The sequence below is a fragment of the Mastigoproctus giganteus genome, chromosome 2, assembly GCF_048544385.1.
Source record: "Mastigoproctus giganteus isolate SK-2022 chromosome 2, ASM4854438v1, whole genome shotgun sequence".
Lineage (NCBI taxonomy): Eukaryota > Metazoa > Arthropoda > Arachnida > Uropygi > Thelyphonidae > Mastigoproctus > Mastigoproctus giganteus.
Genome location: NC_143576.1, coordinates 189,308,785 through 189,327,408, shown reverse-complemented (window position 1 = coordinate 189,327,408; position 18,624 = coordinate 189,308,785). Strand labels below are relative to the sequence as shown.

The 18,624-nt window shown below is 40.9% G+C and overlaps 1 protein-coding gene across 1 annotated transcript in view; it reads right to left on the bottom strand.

The window, feature by feature from the left end:
- The window catches only part of LOC150089854 (BTB/POZ domain-containing protein 7), a 360,234-nt gene extending 358,001 nt beyond the window's left edge, over positions 1 to 2,233 (bottom strand). The window contains exon 1 of the mRNA XM_090390112.1: positions 2,129 to 2,233. The gene's annotated coding sequence lies outside the window, so the exon portion shown is untranslated. The remainder of the gene's footprint in view (positions 1 to 2,128) is intronic.
- Positions 2,234 to 18,624: the final 16,391 nt, after the last annotated feature.

Here is an 18,624-nt window from a genome sequence, read left to right as displayed (position 1 = left end):
CTGGGGTGGTGCCCCCAAAACCTCTCTCAGGCTTCTTGATTCCATTCAGAAGAGGGCAGTTAGGTTAATTAATGATTCATCTCTAACAGAGTCTCTCCACTCGCTGTCTCATAGACGTACTGTTTCTGCTTATTGCCTCTTCTACAGATACTTCCATGGGCACTGTTCTTCTGAATTGTCTTCTTTAATTCCCGCTCTCTCTCTTTCAAAACAATCCGAACATGCGCCGCCACCAGCCAACATCCACTTACTGTCCAACTTTTCATCTTCCTCATTTATTCATTCAACTGCCATTTTCTGGAAAAACCTTCCTTCATACGTATTTCCTGAAAATTACAATCTACAGAAGTTCAAGTACAATGTCAACAAATATCTTCTTTCGTCTTCTCAACCTCCAACCCAAGCACGGTACTAAGTACTATAGGTTCTAATACCTCTCGTGTTTGGGGTTCACATAAAAAAAAAAAAAAGAAAGAAAAGTGAAAAATACACAAAGTGCCAAGTACTATAAGGGTGAAAGTAGCAGAAAAAAGAAGTAATGTAGGTTTGTAAAAAGAAAAAGAATGTGAATATCCTACAAATTATGATGAATTAAGAGAATTATAGGCTGCATTGAAAAGCCAATTAGAAGTGAGGGAACTGCAAAGTAAAATGATTAATACCAAAGGATTAAACAAATAAAATAAAATAAAAAGGTGGGATAACTATCATCGCATATAGGTGGGCAAATTTAGTTATGTTGAATATAGGGATAGCAAAATTCAAAAATCTGATGCAAGCTGAAGTAAATATTGATACATGGTCAGGCATCAGCAACTGTGTTACCTAATACCTAATAATGACATACAATTTTGTTCCTATGAAAGGGAACAAAAGAGTGCCTTACCAAGAAAGCTTCTGCAAATTGCTGCATCTGGAGACGTCACCAGCGAGGTGATCTGATGGAGGTGCATAAGGCACTGAATGGTTTGAGCAAGCTCAAAGCTAAATGGGATTCTTCCTCTTGCTCAGATTATATACATGAGGGGGCATAAATTGAAATTGAGGAAGGAAGGTTACAGAATAGATGTGCAGAAATTTGCCTTTAGTCTGCAAGTGGGTCATTGCTGGAACGAACTTTCACATATTCAAAGGAGTGGGCAAACTTTTGGGGAGAATCGATAGGTGAAATGAGAAGTCCTTTTTTTTTTTTTTTTTTTTTGCTAATGCTGTATAAGCTTGCTTTCTTGCATCATATGCCACTACTAATGCTGTCATCCATGAAAGAAGAATATGCATTCATTTTTATTGCATTTTATTGTAACATTCATCCTTATACAAAAGTTTAAATTTCACCTTTATACTATTTGAAATTTTCTGCACCCACTGTTGAAATCATTTTGTACTGCTATGTATTTTCAATTGTTCAAATGACTACACATAGGTTATGGATCATGGTTTAATTGCTAAAATGTAACATTTAAAAAAATAAGCTTGCTTATATTTTTATATACACCCAGGGTCCTGAGCTGGATATCATCATTCATCTCTTTTTTGGTGATTCCCTCCTACTTTTCTTTCTTTCTCTCTCTCTCTCGGGGTACTCAAAATTTTTTGGCTGGTGCAGCATAAGCCTGTCTTCCTTGCACCATATGGCTGCTGCTGCTGCTAATAATAATAATAATAATAATAATATACAGTATAAGGTAAGTGTAACTACTTAATAGTATCTTTTCTGTTTTACGGTTAACTGCTAACAGCTTTATTATAAACAATACCTTCATTATGTAGGATATAACTGTATATTTGAATTATAGGCATATTATACGCTATTTCGGAAAAAAAAATCCTTCTCCCCCCCAAAAAAAAAGAATCTGGGCAATTCATATTTGTACCAAATACACTGGGTATATATATAACGATATCAGGGCACTACAGACTTATTAAAACCACAACACTAACTTTAGCTCATACAAGTGAAGGGCGTTTAATACTGTCACCATCATAACGCTCTTGTGTATTATTTATATAATTAACAGTTTGTTTATAATTACATAAGATGTCATCAATACAAAATATGTCTGACCCTAAAAGAAACACAAAAAAATTTATTCACGACTTACAACAAAATGATACCAATAATACATACCTCAGAAAAATACAAAAACTACACGTCTGGTTAATGTACATTTTTAATATACATTACAACTAATTTCAAGATACATTTCAAACCATTACAATCACGAAAATACTCCCACACTATATTGTCAAAACATAATCATGAAAATAAGTAATGCGCATGCGCAAATTGGAAGATAAAATAAATTTCTACCAAAAAGCCGCCAGATAGCGACACTATGAACCGAAACAGCCGCTGAAGCGAGAGAAAAATGATAATTTACTGAATACAGCATTGCATTACAATAGAAATTCCTATATAATATCGGTGTAGATACACCATAGTTTACCCATAAATTTGAACATCGTATGTAGTGTAAAAGGCATCGTTTTAATTGTATCTCATATTGTGGTTGCCTTCACAACGAGATAGCTTGTATTGCACTACTTAAAATAAATAACGCTTCTCTAGTAATGGAGACTACTCGAAGCTAGTTGGCTTTGTCATCAGTGAGTGGGTTGGTAACCTGCCATCACAGTTATGAAGTTATTTCCACAATATGAGAGGTGACAAATGGTGTATAAATAATAATGTATTAGAAACGAAATGCACAAGGCATAATTTCTTATGGGTTTAGGCAATTAACTATATAATATCGGTGTAGATACACCATAAATTTGAACTACGTATGTAGTGTAAAAGCCATCGTTTTAATTGTATCTCATATTGTGGGTGCCTTCACAACAAGATAGCTGGTATTACACTACTTCAAATAAATAACGCTTCTCTAGTAGAGAAGCCTACTGTTATTTATTTTCAGTGGATACCACCACCCATACGATCGTTTCGAAGCTAGTTGGCTTCGTCATCAGTGAGTGGGCAGGTACCTAGGGTTCTTGCCCACTAGAAAAAATCGTCTGGGTGGTGGTATCCACTGAAAATAAATAACAGTAGTCTCTACTAGAGAAGAGTTATTTATTGGAAGTAGTGCAATACCAGCTATCTCGTTGTGAAAGCACCCACAATATGAGATACAATTAAAACGATGCCTTTTACACTACATACGTAGTTCAAATTTATGGGTAAACTATGGCGTATCTACACCGATAATATATAGTTAATTACCTATATAGAAATTATGCCTTTTGCATTTCGTCTTCTAATACATTATTATTTATACCATTTGGCATCTCTCATATTGTGGAAATAACTTCGCAATTGTGATGGCATATTGCATTACCAGGGTACCTGCTCACTCACTGATGATGAAGCCAAATAGCTTCGAAACTACCCACCCACTGAAGAAGGGCCAAATAGTCCTGAAACGGCACCAGAGGGAGCCTGATGATGTCAGGAGTTTCCAAGAATAGGTAACAACAGCCTTCTCCACTGGGGAAGCGTTGCCTATTCGAGGAGTTTATGAGCTTTTGAGTGGTGTGAGTTGAAGGAGTTACTGTCCCTTTCATTCTTCTACACCGTTTCTTTTCCTCTTCCACTCCTACTATTACTTTCCCTCTATCTTTTTGCTTTTCTAAGTCTAATAGGGACAACTGGATAGTCGAGTTATTATCCCATACAAGGACAAAATAGCTTCGAAACGACTGTCTGAGAGAAGAGGCTTGTTTTGTTTCTTTCAGATGTATTCTACTCGTTCAGAAGATTGAGGAAAGTGTCCAATCGTCTCAAGATGTTAGAGATGGTCCTTCCAGCCTGAGGTAACCGCCTTGTGGGGAAACCTCTTTCAGAAGGGTAGTAAGTGATTGTTTATCTTTTGTTTTACATTTCTTTGAAATTTATTTCTACCAAGTTAGGTATTTTCGTGTTGCTGGTGTCAGGCAGAACACGCGATTTGTATTTATTCATTTTCCTTAAGAAACGGAGACTAATTATGGCACAGTTCTTTTTTCGAGAAAGGACAGTGGAATTTCAGACTACAGAGGTTTGTCCAATTAGAGAGGTAATGCAGGGAGTGACTCAGGTTGTTTCGGTTCACGAGATAAAAGGATTAACTCCATGACCGAGACAGAAATATCAATTGGTCTTGAACACAGTAGAGGCAAGAGAAAAGGTTTTGAAAGGGTTGTCTATTAGAAATGTCATGATGAAACCCGTGCAAATTGGTAACATACGCAAAGCGGTTACTGTTAACAGGTTTCCGGTAGAAATGTCTAATAGTCCTGTCAAGAGCTTTTTTTAACAAGTTTGGTAAGGTTGTTAAGATTCACAGGAAAGAATACAAGGAGAGGCCAGGAGTACAAACAGGTACGGTGCGAATTCATATTTACATGAAAACGCCCGTGCCAAACATAATTGATTTGATGGCGCACAGGTTATTAATTAATTACCCAGGAGTTCAAAAAGTTTAGTTGAGGTGTGGAGGTAAAGACCATTTGGGAGCAGAATGCCAAAAATCACGTTGTTTTAATTGCAATGGCACAGGGCATATTACGGCCAACTGCCCTAATAATTGTAAAAAATGAGGAGCTTCCACGTATAAATTCATTCAATGCCCGGAACGCACGTTTGCCGAAAGAGTTGCTGGTGGGAGAGGACAGCAGAAAGCGAGCGAGCCTCCAAAAGATAAACCTATGCCTAATACTGAGAGCATGGAAACTATAGTAGCACAGAGGGGTGAGACACAGATTAAAGAAATCACACCAACATTTACAATAGCGTACGATATGTAGTCAACACAATCAGAACACGCGAAACTGATCGAGGACATGGAAACAGAAAATACAGTACAAAATGTACATAAGCGGGGGAGAAGGAAGAAATAAGCTGTAAAACTAAAAGAGCAAAAGGGGGAAACAGAGGAAATTCAAGAAGAAACCGAAACAAAGCAAACAGAGGGGGAAGAGGTATCAATTTTGTCAGGCGGTAGGAAAGATTGCAAAACACTTTCGGAATCAGATGGTATACAAACAAGGGAATACAAAGGAATAGAATGGTTAAATGTAATAGAAAATACAAGAGAATATAGGCGAAGCTTGGCGGACATTGTTAAAACTCGAGGAGAACCGGTTTTTCTTTTGAATGAAAACGAGGAGGGTGAAGTAATAAATGTACAGTTCGCTTGTGGAAATTTCGTTATTCCCAAAATTAGAAATAAGACGGTTGGAGATCTCACCGTGTTGCTCACCAATAACAAATTAAATGCTAAACATAGGAATATCTTAACAGAAGTTCTAGTAAAGTTATGCTCATAATGTCCGGAATAACATTTATTTCGTTAAATATACAGGGTCTGAGAGCGGTTAACAAACAAAGGATGATATGGCAAATTATGATGAACATGGGGGTAAAAATTTTTTCTATAAGAAACCCACTTCTCAAGTTTTGCAGACATCCAGCAGTTTCAAAACAGATACTGGTTGCAAGGATTTTCGAGCTTTGGGACGGATCGAACAGGGGTGGGAATAGTAGTAGTTCCTCCAATTTTAGGGACTATACGACTGGCGGGTAGGGATACTTAAGATCGGGATGTGGCAGTGGATTGGAGTTATGGGGGGCGTACAATTAGACTAATCTGTGTCTATAGTCCAAATTCCACTTTAGAAAGGAAAACTGTTTCAGGGACTGGGCAACTATTAGAGGGGAGTGTAGTGGGTTGTAATGGTGGGGGGGTCTGGAAATGCGTTCCTAACCCCATCATGGACAAAATTCTGGGGGATGCCCCGCGTCATGGTACAGGGGTCGGTTAGTGAATTAATCAAGGTTTGTACTAAATAGACTTGGTAGACGTCTGGAGAAAAAGAAATCCGGGGAAACGAACGGCCACCAGAATAGCTAATAATAAAGGAGCTAGAATAGATCGCAGTTATGCAACGAGACAGTTTAAGGATCAGATAATAATGATACGGCGTGTGAGATTTGCGAGAGGTCGACAAGTTTCAGATCACATGGCAGTAATGTGGAAGGGAGATTTATTTACGAACGTTAGTCTGGGAAGAAGGCTATTGGAAGCTCAACCCAGCAGTTCTGGAGAGAGAGGACTGGGACTTTACAACAGTTATTAAAAAGATAGAGCAAGGTGGAAATGTGAGCGAAAATTAAAGTGCAAAATTATTTTATTATACAAAAATTAAGGAAAGAAACGAACAACGTAGAAATAGGGTGAAAGATCTCTTACAAGAAAAAATAATTTACGAACGCTGCGGGGACGAAAGGACAACAGCAGAAGTACAGCGGTTATTGACAGTATAATATTGGAAGAAGAAAAAGAAAGGGCGCAAAAAATACGGCTCAAATTTAGGGAGGCTGATAGTCCATCAGCGGCGTTTTACAAAGAGGACTAAGGCTAAATAATTTAGCCAAAACGGTTCAGGAAATTAAAGACGATGACAACACATGTTGAACAACGCTCACTATTATGAATCGTTTTGTAAATTACTATGAAAAAGAGTTTGCTTTGCAAAAAAAATAGAGAGAGACAACTCCAGTTGGACGATTGGAGAATTCACAGCCGGGCAAAAAGCATTACAGTACAGGGAAATAATTATGGGGGATCTAACTGTGGCTCTAAAATAATGTAAATTACGACGCGTGCCGGAACCGGATGGTTTCGGAGTTGAATTTTATAAGAAGTTTCTATTCTTCTGGCCGTTTTTAGCAATTTTTTTCAGGAAGGGGTTGTACTCGACGGCTTTTTAAATGCCTATACTACTTTCATTCCGAAGCATGGACTGGATTTAACCGAAATTGGTAACTGGAGACTTATAACGTTGGTAATTGTGACTACAAAATATTTGCAAAGATTTTCAGCTAAGCTAAAACGCGACCTAACTCAGGTAGTTAGAAGTACACAGTGCTACGGTATACCGGGAAGTCGGTTATAATATAACATTTGGCTATTAAAGGATACAGTATATTAGAATATCGGAAACGAAAGAGTTACAATTTAGCTTTAGTAGCAATTGACCTAGAAAAGGCTTTTGATAGAATCGACCACGACTACCTTTTCTCTATAATTAAGGATACTAACATAGGATCTCAGTGTTTACAGTCCTGAGAAATCTATATACACTTAGTAGCACAAGACTTTTGATAAATGGAGAATTTTCGAAAAACATTAAAATTGATAGGGGAGTAAAGCAAGGATGTCCGCTCCTTTGTTATTTACGTTAGCACTGGAACCACTACTGGGAAGAATATTATTATTATTATTTTAGGGTTGCCCATAATTAAGTACATTAACCCGTATTTTGTGTCTGTAAATTGCGTATGTTCTATGGTTGATTTGCCTGTTTTGCTGGACGAAAAAACCCCAGTTACTGGGGAGAAAAACCTTGCTATCCACGCCTGAGACCAACTAACTCAGCCACGGAGTGAAAAAAGCCCATTAAAGTTCCTCGCGTCATCGATGGGATTCGAACCCAGGTCTTATCCACCCGGTGTGGGGAGGACGGTGACGATACCACTGTGCTACCGCGCAGACACTGGGAAGAATAGACAGAACTAAGGCCATTCAGGGGATACCGTTGTCAAAGCCGACAGGGCAGTGAAAATGTTTAGTGTATGCGGAAGATGTTACCGCCACTCTCAGTACGAGTTATGCGGTGGAATAATTTATGCACTCGTTAGATCTTTTGGCAAGAAATCGGAGTTAAACATAAACGAAGATAAAACTAGGATCAAATTGTTAGGGGAATGGGTACATTGGCCTTTAGCACAACGAGAAGTGGAATCGGATAAATCGATCCAAATATTAGGAGTTCCGTTTAGAGAGAGTCCCGTGCTACCGGTAGGCGGGCTCACCATTAAAATACGGGAAAGTTTAAAAGAATGGGAAGTGGGACAATTTTCTTTTGAGAACAAATCCATCATTGTTAGAACCGTAATTCTTCCTAAAATCTTATACACGGTGTTTATAACGGGAATCACAGCTAGGACATTGCGATGATTTTAGGTTCCAACACTTCGGGTTTTATAGGGAGGAAACCGGCAAGAGGCAGCGCAAAAATTTTTATTTTAACTTGGGAAGAATGGGGAATAAGTATTCCAAAAATTAATTTGAGGTGTTGCTGTAAGAGACTGCTGGACGTGGCTAATATGGTGCAATCTAACCGTTTAATAGCGGTACTGATAAAATATTTTATGGGATTTAATACAGCCTTAATTAAAGGCGGCAATTATCAAGGGCCAAAAGCAGAAACAATTCCTATATACTACAAAAAAAAATTCGAGATATTGCATGCAGTTAAGGGAGAAAGCTATAGATCCCTTTTAAGGGAGGTCTAAAACGACAACTGGACACTGTTTAACTTAGAAAAGTCAAATTTAGGAAACCATAACGCGCAATTGTTTTTTTTTTAATCTAAAAATTGGCGGAAACGACCCATCGCGTAGCGGCCTCCGTGGCCGAGTGGTCAAAGCAGGAGTGCAGTAGCATACGCTCTTTGAGTAGACCGGGGTTCAAGCCCCTGACTGCTAAATACGGTCGATCTGCCAACCCGCACTGGACCAGCGTGGCAGATTATGATCCGTTTCACTCAGCATGAATTGTTGAGGAGGCTTCCATCCTGCAGTGGGTTGATAATGGCTGTAGTTAACTTAACCCATCACGTATTGACTTTTCATGGAGGGTTGGTTACAGGAACATACCAGTGAACGATATCACGTATAGATTTAGTCAGACGTGCAACAGATTATGCCAATTTTGTACAGAAACTGAAACAGTGTACCATTTATTTTACTACTGTCGATTCACGCAGGAAGTTTGGAAGAGAATTTGTAGGTGTTTGAGAATAAGACAGTTGACGCTGGAGGAGTTATTTACTTGCAATTCGATCATCCCTTGGGCAAGAAAAAAAATGTTCACGATATTTTTAATTAGAGAGGCTAAATATCATGTGTGGAAGTTTCGAAAACGGAAAAGGTTTGGGACCTTTATGGGATAGGTATAGGTATGTTAGGGGTAGACGGCTCCGGGGATTTCTCCCATCTCCGCGTATATTTTATGTATCGAGTGACAGTACCCTGTCTATGCCAGAGGTTTGAAAGTAATGTATTGGTCTTGTGGTATGTAACTTGTTGCGCCCATTGTTCATCCGGCCTGTTGGCCGCCGGGACCGGGCGTTTCCATACCTAGCGACGGCGGGGACGCTGGCTGGGTGTACCAAGAGACTAATTATATTCTGGCAGGTCCTGCCACTTACTTTCCTAGGATTTCGGTGGATAGGACCTAGATTAAAGATGGAACGATCGCGGTTGGTTTCAGTAAAACTGCATTTAGAAACGCTGCGTGGGGTTTTATGCTGAAAGAACTATTTCTGGAGAGCCTAAAAGGTCAAGCAAAATTTGATGTGATTTAAATTTGGACATGTGGGGCAGTCGCTGTACAAGAGAAAATGATGGGGGGGGAAATAGGAAGAAAAGGGGTTGGATAGACAGTTGACTCCACATTTTCAGTGGGGCATGCCTATGCCCCACCAGAGTGAAAATATGGGGAGGCAAGGAGGGGAGTAGAGAGAGAAAAAAAAACCACTCACCCCTTCCCAGCAAATAGGAAAAAACAGATCTGCACAAGGGAGTGCGGTTTTGGGGTCGCCAATAGGCCATATCACCTAGGGGAGGGGAGGAGAATAAAACGGTCCAATCCCCCCCCTGCCAGGTTAGGGCACTCGATTTAGATCGCCAAATGGCAAAAGGTCAGATTTAGGAAGGATGTGGCTCTTCCTAACATCCCGACTGGGGGACTAGAAGATCGTTCCATTAGTTGGTATTCGTTATACTTCACTTGTATTTCCAGTTCTTCCATTTGCTAGTTTCGGTTTTGGTAGGGAATCTTGTACTAAAAAATTACTGTATTAGGGTTACCCGTAAATGATTACATTAACCCGTATTCGTGTCTGTAAATTGCGTGTGTTCTCTGGTCGATTTGCCTGTTTTGCTGGACGTAAAAAACCCCAGTTTCTGAGGGGAAAAACCTTGCTATCTACGCCTGAGACTGACTAACTCAGCCACGGAGTGAAAAAAGCCCACTAAGGTTCCTCGCGTCATCGACGGGATCCGAACCCGGGCCTTTTCCACCCGGTGTGGGGAGGACGGTGACGATACCACTGTGTTACCCACGCAGACAGGGAATCTTGTACTGCTACTTGCCGCATTGTGGGTAGTCAGTTCTGGTCCATTACATGAGGCTGATTTGGAACTTATACATCACCAGTGTCGTGTCGCTATAGGCATCCTCCTTTGTTCATTGCCTTTTCTATTTAATAACGTCAAGTTTAGATGTCATTTCTGGGTGTTCAGTCAGTAAAGATTTGTTAATAGGGGAACCATTCCCTTACTTAGGTTCCCTGCTGCTCTTTTCTTGCTCATTTCATGCTGGTCTATGGTCTACTTTGTTAATCTCCTGCGTTGTTGTGCAGCGCAATTAATGTCCTCCTCCTCCTTGCGAAAAGAACCTGCGCAAACTTACTGAACTCTTTATATTCGTCTTCCATGTCCAGTAAAAGGTGTTCCAGATTACAAGGAAGGTATGTAGTCTTGGTTATCAGGATGCTTCGGAGATCTTCATAATATTCACATTCATACATTATGTGTTGCCAAATCTCTAACTCTCCGCATTTGAGTCGGATACAATTCCCATATTATTTAGTTTGGCATTTATGGCATCATGACCTCTCAGTAGGTATGTAGTGTGTAATCCTGGGAAGAACCAATGTGGGGTTCTGGGGTACACTCTGCTGACTTGAGGTATGAATTTTCTTGTGATTCCTCCTTTACAGGAGTTTTACATCTCTCTTGCCATGCCTGCCGCAGGTGCAGCACCAGCCGCGTTTTTTCCTGTTTCCAATTATTCGCCGGATCTGTTGTGTACCCAATGAAGGTTGTTTGGATTGCTCTAGAGTGCAGGTAAATTAGCCCACAACGCACGACCTCTAGATCAAGGGGAAGCACGCCTGCCAAGGTCTGTAGGGCATGGGTGCTCACCGTACAGCAGGCACGAGTTATAGTTAGTAGAGTATTTCTCTGGATGGTGAGTAAAGTATTTCTCTGGATTCAAGAATTCTTTTGTTAATGGCTGTAACTGCCTTGGTAAACCGTACAGGTTATTGCTGGGATAAATATCGCTTTGCAGTAGAGTGCCAGAATTCCTCGTTTTAGTTACCAGTCTTTTCTAGTGATTCTTGCAATCATGGCCGTGTATTTTCTGAGTTTCTCCTTCCGGAAAAGGAGATGTTGCTTGAAGGATAGGTTTGAGTCTAAAATGATTCCAAGATACTTTAGTTGCGTGCTAAGCTTGATGGTTGCCCCCTCAATTTTAATCCGTGGCGGCCGACGAGTGTCTAGTGTCCCTTTTAATAGGATTGAGCCCATCTTTGTCGGCGAAATTGGTAATGAGTGCAGCTTCGTCCATTCCAGTATTTTTTTCAGTACCCTGTTTTCCTGGATTTCCAATCCAGCCCTTGAGTTCGCCGCCACAGTGAGGATGAGGTCATCTGCAAACGCTTGACTGTTCACCTCACCCAGGTCCAAAGAAAGGAAATCATCTAGAACTACATTCCACAGGAGCTACTATACAACACCATAAGATCATATCTACACGACTTTTCTGTCGTGTAGGTATAATCTTATGGTGTTGTATAGATTCATCGGTAGGCCTACCTCTCGGCCACGAATGAAAGTCGAACTCCAAAACCTTATCCAAGCAGCAACTCTCTTGTTGCTGCTTGGAGAAGGTTTTGGAGTGCATCTACTCTTGACAACTCTGGTTTGAAACCATATTGTCTGCTAGAGGCGAGGTTTGCTGAGTTATAGCGAACAAATGAGCAAATGGGAAACAAAAATGTCCTGGCCCAGATTTGCTGGGCCAGGACATTTTTTTTTCTCATTTGCGCAGTTGCAGCTTGAAATTCGTCCATTGTAAATTGTGGTTCCATCCTCTGTGTGGTATATGCATCGTTTGCCTGATAGATGGTCTGTTGTTCAGGTGTTAGCATGCTCAGTGGTTTCAGTGTGTTAGTTGTTGAGTCCTCTCAGGTTGTTGTTATAGTACCTTGTGGCGTCTTAGTTCCGTTTGAACCTCTCCCCTAGGGAATTTTTTTTGTGATTATTTTATAAACCAGTCCCCAGGGGTCTGTGTTCCCAGTCGTGGAGACTAGCCAATCCCAAGATGCCCTCTTGTTTTTTTTTTTTTTTATTCTGTCAGTGTATCTGTTCTTGGCTTCCCTATAGCGCTGGCACAGATACTCCATCTCGGCGGCCGGCCATGATCTACGGGCCTGCTGGAACTCTTTCCTTTTTGCTTGGACTTCTCTCCTCAGCTCCTGGAGCGCACCAGGGCTTTGCATCCGACGCCGGGTTCTGTCTTCTCATTGCTGCCTCTGTCGCTGTTGTAATTATTTGGGTTATTTTTCTTTGTGTAATGTCTTGGTTTCCCTGCCAGTCAGGATTTTCGTCCCTCAGTTCATTTGCTTTAGCTATAATTTGTTCCTGAAACATCTGCCAATTTGCTTTTTCTATTGAAAATCTGTTTATCTTTAGCCTCATGGTAGGTCTCCTCGTCATGGTTCTGTCAATTTGGAATGTTATAATGCGATGATCAGATGTGGTCCAAGCGCTTTGGACTCTCCAGTTTGAGAAATGCTCTGCTACGTTCCTTGTAGTTAGTTTGATGTCGATTGTAGCTTCCCATAGCGTATTGCAGAAGGTTGGGAGCTTGAAGAGTTGGTTCTGCACTGTGTGGGTAGAGTGTGACAAATAATCTTCCAGTTGCTGGCTGTTTGAGGTGCCTTGCCGGTCTTGGGTTCTGCTGTGCCAGGCTGGAGAGCGGCAGTTGGCATCCGCTCCCACTATTATCTTTTGTCCTGAAAGGATGTCTTGAACAGCCTGGAGGTATCTTATAGATTGTTCGATGTCCTTACCTGGCCTGCCGCAGAGTGCGATCACGTAAAGATTGCCGACAGAGGTGATAATATGGGCGCACGCTGCCCAGCTAGTATATAATTGTGGAATACGGGTCGCAGTTATATCTGGATTGCGGATAACTACAGCTGCCCAGGATGTATCTTCATCAGTGGGGATCACTTTGTAAGCCAGGGGTATCCCCTTACCTGTTTCATATGTGTATATATGGTTCTTGAAGCAGGATTACATCCGTGTTTAACTCTTTTGCCTTAATGCGGACCTGCTCAGCCACTGCCCTGGCTCTCTGTGCGTTTAGCTGGTGTATTTTGAGCACTCCACAGTTGTATTGTTTAAGCCTTGTCCCCATAATTTGATTCGAAATTGGTATGTGCTTTTGGCCTTTAAGTAGGTAGGACACTTGGCATCTCGAATAGAGTGTGCGTGATCCAACCGGAGAGACTTACAGTTGGCACACACAGGTTCGTTTGTCTTGGGGCAGCTATTAAATTCATGGCGCGTCTCAGAGCAGTGGCCGAAGGTCGGTATTAGGTATTAGGTATGTTCGGGGTCTGACGGCACCTGGGATTTCTCCCATCTCCGCGTATGTTCTCTGTATCGGACAAGCCAGAGATTTAAAAGTGTGTGGGATATGTACTGTGTAGTTTGTTGTGCCCATTGTTCGTCCGGCCTGTTAGCCGCCGGGCCCCTAGTGAGACCCGACGTTACCAATACCTGCCACAGGGAGGCCGGCCGGGTGGTCGGTGTGGTTTATGTAGATGTGTGGGAAGTGTGGCCGAACTTAACAACATTTAAAACATTTTGGAACAGACACAACTGTTCTGCACCCCGCAGTACCTGCCAGGCTTTCGGGGCCAGTTCAACGATCCAATTCAGGCTGCTATTCCTTCTTGTTTCGCTCGTGTACTTAGGAAATATAAGGTTCTGTTCCGGTAGGTCGCTTTGCAGGTTTCTTCCGTACACTTCTTCTATTAGTTTCCCTGGTGTCAGATCTTTATCAACATCAAAGATGATGAGCGATGGCCCTCTCCTTTTTTGGGAGCTCAGCAAGTAGACCCAGCGTGGTCATTTTGAGATTGCTGATTATATGCTGCATCTCCTCTTTCGTTTTAGTTTCGATCACGACGCCCGGATTTCGGATATTTACTAATTGCGTTTATCCTGCTGGTTCTAAGGTCCTCTTTTAGGTTTTCCATTATTTTCGATTTAATCTCCTCACTTGTTTGTTTCTGTACTCCTATTGGTCTAACATTTACCAAATTAGGTGTTGGTAGAAATGTTTTCTTTCTTGCTTGGGGACCTTTATGAGATTATTATTATTTTAGGGTTGCCCGTAATTAAATACATTAACCCGTATTTGTGTCTGTAAATTGCGTATGTTCTATGGTCGATTTGCCTGCTTTGCTCGACGAAAAAACCCTAGTTAGTTGGGAGAAAAACCTTGCTATCTACGCCTGAGACCGACTAACTCAGCCACGGAGTGAAAAAAGCCCATTAAAGTTCCTCGCGTCATCGACGGGATTCGAACCCAGGCCTTTTCCACCCGGTGTGGGGAGGACGGTGACGATACCACTGTGCTACACGCGCAGACTAACTTTATGGGATACGATAGGAGGGAGTATATGTTGACAACCTTGTCGATCAATTCGGCCCTGGAGAGATTGGCAAGGTTCAAGGGGTAGAATTTTTCGCAGACTGGCGTGTGCTTGTTAACAGGAGAGAATGCTTCTACAGGGATGAGATACACTTAAATAGAAGGGTGCAAGAATATCTGCTGATGCTATCGAGGCAGAGTTAGGTTAGTCGGAAAACTGCTAACTTGGAGGATACACTGACTAATAGATTAACAGTAGCCGCTGGCAGAGGTGAAAGTGATTCTTGCACTGCTTCTATTGAAATGCATTTGAGCAGCTGCCTGGAAAGCAAGGCATTGGAGATTTCCAGGACTGCTGGGAGTCGTAGTGGAACAAGTAAATACATGGGCTGTGTTAGGGTAACTAAGAGTAGAAACAGGTGCATGTACACCAATGCTAGGAGTATAATTAATAAATTCGATGAGCTTGAAGTGTCTAGTCAAGACATCAAAGGCAGATATTGTTGGGATATCAGAGACGTGGTGTCACGCAGACATAAGCAGTGCAGAATTGGAATTCGGGGAGTACAATGTGTACAGAAAGGATAGACAGGAATGAAAGGGAGGACGGATTATGCTGTTAGTCAAGAAACACATAAAATCTAAGGAAGTGCATCCAATTGACGGTGGTGGACAATGCAAAGTTGAGTCTGTTTGGTGTGACTTAAGCACTAGGAATGGAAAAATGAGAGTACGTGTGCGTTATAGGCCTAATGAATCTGATGAGTATAATGAGCAATTGTGCAGAGAAATAGTGTCCAGTAAATCAGAGTGTCTTATAATGGGGGATTTTAATTTCCCAGAAATTGACTGGAATTTGTGTATTGGTCACTCACACACTAGCCAGGCTTTTGTGGATTTATTGGATGATTGTTTTCTACAGCAGCATGTGTTGGAGGCAACTAGAGGGAGTAATACTCTTGATTTGATTATCAGTAGTGATTCTTCATGCATTATGAATCTGCAGATAAAGGAACCACTAGGTGGCAGTGATCACAGTGTGCTGAAGTGGGATTTCCTCAAAGAGGTAACTACCATCAAGGGTAAAGAGAAGGGTTTTTGCATTCGTAAAGGTGACTGCGGTGGTCTGAGACAGTATTTAAATTCTGTACGATACCAACAGCAAATTCAAAATGGGAAGCATTCAAAGAATTAATCTTGGAGGCGACTAGGCTTTTCATACCAATTAAGAAATATTGTTCAAGATTTAGGCTTAAATGGATGTCAGAGGAACTAGTTAGACGTGTGATAGAAAAGAATAATGCGTGGGAAACATATAAACTAACAGGCGACACAGAAGCCTATGAGAGATATAAGCTGGTCTGTAACTAAGTCACAAAGGAGGTTAGGCAGGCGAAGTCAGATTACGAGAAATCTTTTGCAAAGGATGCAAAGAAAGACAGCAAAGAGTTTTTTTCTTAAGTAAACTCTAGAAGGAAGGGGATGAACCATATTGATCCCCTTGATATCAATAGGATGGTTCAACTATTGATGATCCTGCTCAGGTAGCTAACAAACTAAATGAATATTTTGCATTTACATTCACACATGGGGAGTTATTCAGGGGGGGGGGAATGCCAGAGGTGTATTAAAATCTGGCAGTAATTAGATAATCTTGTAATAACTGAGAGTAAAATGGAGGAGAAATTGTTGAAGATAAACATAAGAAAGGCACCTGGGGTAGATAGAATCTATCTAGTTATATTAAAGGAGGCGGCAAAGGAAGTATCCAAACCATTAGCCGTAATTATGATAGCTTCCCTGGACTCAGGCGAGGTACCCATGGACTGGAGATGTGACCCAAATCCACAAAGGAGGATCAAAGAGAGACACAAGTAATTACAGACCTGTTAATTTAACTTCTGTTCCAGGGAAATTAATGGAGGCACTGGTTAAAGAAGGATTGCAGGATTATCTAGACAAGAGTTCAGTTATAGCTCGGACACAGCATGGGTTTGTTAAGGGTAAGTCTTGTCTGACGAATTTGATTAGATATTATGATGTAGACACAAAGCAACTGGATGCAAACAATTACTTTGATATCATATATTTGAATCTTAGAAAGGCCTTTAATAGTGTTGCACATGGAAGACTGCTGCATAAATTGGATCATTGTGGCATTGGAGGCAAGTTGCTGCTATGGATAAAGGAATGGTTGACTGGGAGAAGACAGAGTGGTAATCAATGGAATTTGCTCATCGTGGAATGTTATCAGTGGAGTCCCTCAGGGTTCAGTGTTGGGTCCATTGTGGTTTTCTATATTTATAAATGATAATGATGATAGTATATCAGGCTTAACGTCCAAGTGTTTAGACGATACGAAGGTTGTCAGGGTTGTTAATAACAGTAGGCTGCTGCAACAGGATCTAGAAAAGCTGAGAAGATGGGCTGAGAGGTGGCAAATGTAAAGTACTACATATGGCAAGCAGTAACCCCAGACTAACGTATCAACTCTGTACTACTACACTGACAGTGGCAGAGAATGAAAAAGGACCTTGGGGTAATTGTGTAGGCAAATATGAAGTTTTCTGAGCAGTGTAGACGGTCTGCAAGAGTAGCTCATGGTGTCTTGTCAATGATATACAGCAATTTTTCTAGCAGGAATAAGGAGGTGAATATCCCCTTGTATAAGGGAATGGTCAGGCCACACCTTGTGTACTGTATACAGGTCTGGAGGCCTCATTTTAATAAGGGTGTAGAGCTGTTGGAACAAGAGCAGAGAAGGGCAACAAGATTAGTGAATGGAACAAAGTGTTGCTCTTATGAACAAAGGCTTAAGTTTTGAAAATTGCCCTCTGGAGACTAGGCAACTGCGAGGTGATCTAATTGAGGTGTATAAAACTTTGAATGATTTGAGCATGTTCAATGTTGGTGGGGTTCTACCTCTTCCTCAGAATAATCGCCTGAGAGGGTATAAATTCAAATTGAGGAAAGACGGTTGTAGGATGGATGTGCGGAAGTTTGCCTTTAGCCAGCGGGTGGTTGATTGATGGAAGAAACTTCCATCTGTCGTTGTTGAAGTTGATAGCTTAAATAGACTGAAGGCAGAACTTGACAATCATTTGGAGCGAGTGGATGGATGAAATAAGGGGTTTTTTTTTTTGGCTGATGGTATAAACTTGCTTTCTTGAATCATGTGCCTATGCTAATGTCTCTCGGACTTGAAACAAGCTATGTCTGTTTCCATGCAAAGGTTTTTACAGTTGCAATAATGGTGTTTAAGGATGTTAAGTTTCTTAAAAGGTGGGGAGAGCCACCTCTTCTGGGCAGTTTGGTTGGAGATGAGGTTCATCTTAAGTACTGGTTTTAGTTATTTAAAAAAAAAAAGCACCTGTCTTTTTTTCGTTTATTACAAATTTAAGTTTTCTTGATAAAAATCTAGATTTCATAGGCTCTCGTATTCTTATCAAAACAGTTCTGTTCAGTGTCTGAATTAAGATTTTCCATGATATAGGTTTGAATTTTATAATTCATTTGTTTGATTTAATAGATCTGGTCCAATGGTTTTTTCACATTTATCTTCGAAACGATCGTCTGGGTGGTGGTATCTACTGAAAATAAATAACAGTAGTCTTCTCTACGAGAGAAGCGTTATTTTTTTTGAAGTAGTGCAATACCAGCTGTCCCGTTGTGAATGCACCCACAATATGAGATACAATTAAAACGATACCTTTTACACTACATACGTAGTTCACATTTAGGTGTAAACTGTGATGTATCAATGCATGTTCTACCGGACGAGGTATAACGTGCATTGAAGAAAATGAAGAATCAGAAAGCCCTGGGGGAAGATGAAGTTACTGAAGAATTGTTAAAATTGGGAGGAAGAGACATAACACAAAAACTGGCAAGGCTCTTCACAAAGTGCATTAGAAAAGGTGTGACGCCTAAGCAGTGGAATAATGCAATCATAGTTTTGCTGCATAAGAAAGGAGGTAAATCAGAAATTGGAAATTACAGACCAATTAGTTTGTTATCCCACATCTACAAGTTGTTCACAAGGGTCATTACTAACAGATTA